This window comes from Vigna umbellata, chromosome 7 (assembly GCF_029865625.1).
Source record: "Vigna umbellata cultivar VRB3 chromosome 7, Vumbellata_1.0, whole genome shotgun sequence".
Classification (NCBI taxonomy): Eukaryota; Viridiplantae; Streptophyta; class Magnoliopsida; order Fabales; family Fabaceae; genus Vigna; species Vigna umbellata.
This window is the reverse complement of record NC_142171.1, coordinates 11,433,354-11,435,636: the sequence shown is the minus strand read 5'-3', so window position 1 is coordinate 11,435,636 and position 2,283 is coordinate 11,433,354.

The following is a 2,283-nucleotide window of genomic DNA, read 5'->3' as shown; positions in this document are numbered from 1 at the left end:
TTTCTCATTTAACCTTCAAATGTCCCAAATTGTATCTCCAAATTTTCCTTGTAAAATAATTAGCTCAGATGATTCAAATTAGTTAAAATAAGAATTTCCGATCAAATTTAGCACAATTAGGAAAAATAGGATAATATTGTACATTCAAGCACAATTCCTTGATTAAATCCGGTACAATAACTAAGTGAAATCAATAAAATATTGATTCATCAAAATAGACCACACTTAGTCTTTTGCACTCCTGGGCAAAATCAAGACGCGGATCAAGGAATAGTTCAAAGGACTTTTAGGAAGGTGACACAAACTCAGCATACAGAAAACAAAGGCTCAACAAGGACAGAAACAGAATTACACAGTTCTCCAGGAATCTGGACCAAGAAAGAAAGTAGACATATCCGACACAAAATCAAAGAAAGCAGATACTCATGAAATTATCCAAGCACTTCAAGACATGGCAAAATGATCAATCAGCTCAAGAGGTGAATCAAAAGCAACAGAACCTCACAGATGCACTATCAGTGTTTCTCTCAAGTGTTTAAGGTAAATCAATGTCACTCAATGCACTCAAGAAAGCAATCACAAACAGACTTGGCAAGCCTCTAATATCAACACTTAAGCACATACGCATGTTCAAATCAAAAGGTCTTTTCATGGTTGTAATGGGGCCAAGGACCAGGGAGGATACATCTGGATAAGAAGCTTCAAACCATACGGAACAGAGGAGCAGTGGGGAACAAGTGTAAACACATTCAAACACACCCACAACCTCTAATTTCATCCTCTTCTTGACTCCATTATTCACAATTATTCACATTTTTTTTTTCTTCACTATTTTTCTGCTCTTTTTTTTTTTTTCATCATGTCTCTTTTCTTTTCTCTCTTTTCAAAACAAAACTGTAAAAGACAAGATACACATATATATTTACGAAACAAAACAAGAAGAGGAACCAACTAGCCAATTCATTAGAATCCCCAGGAAGACCACACTTGTTCCCAAAACACTTCCAAAGCTCCAAAATTCCCTAAGGTTAAGTTAAACATGGTTTTTCACTTAGGGCTAGTGTATGAGCTTCAAAACAAAGAAATAGGGAAAGTACAGGCTCAAAAGGGGTTATCAAAGGATCACAATAAGGTAGGCTTATTTGGCTAGAGTGGCTCAAGAACAAAATTGCCTTTATCACTTCCAAACATGCATATCAATCAAGAATTATCAACAAGAGTCAAGCCAAGGCATATGCGCAAGCAATCAAGAGATATATCACACATAAGAAAGAACATAAAGTGGCTCAAATCTCACACAGGGTAATTCTATCACAATCAATTCAACCTCTCAAACATCATAATCATCTTCCCAAGCAAAGAAAAGCAAGGATTTCAAGCCAAGTATCAGTGAAGTGAAGGTCAAGTCTACAACCCAAACAAAGTCCAGAAATCAAGAGAAACATGTAAAACTGTACACAAGACAAAACAAAAACTACCTAGAAAAGAAAAAAAAAAAAATTTAACACGGAAAACAAAAACTAACAAAGAAAAATTAGAATCTCCCCCAATAGACCACACTTAAACTACACAGTGTCCTCAATGTGTCATAAGCATAAGACCAAAAATCAAAACAGTCAACAGATCATGGACAAGTGCAATAAAAGTAGGGAAAGGGGGAGAAGAGAGAAAGAAAACTCCCCTGGTCATGGTGGCAGTTGCCAATTTTGGACTTTCAGGGAGATGTTTTCCGCCATAGTGTCCAGCAAGGAGGTTTTGAGGACGAAGTGCTTCATCCTCCAAATCTGATCTAGCAGTGAAATGTTTTCCACAGCTGGATCTATGCAGTGATTGTTGATGAGCAGGTTCAACAGGTGCCTGCTGATCTTCAAACTATTGTGTATGTAAGCACCCTTGTCTTCCACTGGGGGTGCATGTTGGTCAAATTCATATGTACCTCCTGCAGCATGGTTAGTACATTGTGGTTCCAAAGAATTGACACACAGGGGTATAACACCCAATCCCAGTGTAACAGGCTGAACAACAGATAAACTCTCAGAACATGAATCAATTTCAAATTCAGAAACAATATCAACCACAGATTCAGATTCATGTTCAGTGCATGGAGAATAAACATACGAATTTGATATCAAAAATTTATTCTCATCATGCAGAGAGGAAGAATTAAAAACAGACTCACCAACAATACAATCACCAACATACCTATCAACAGCATAATCATCGACAGCATAGTCAAAATTAGGTATGTTTTCCTCCACTTCCCTAAAGATTGGAGAAGTGGTG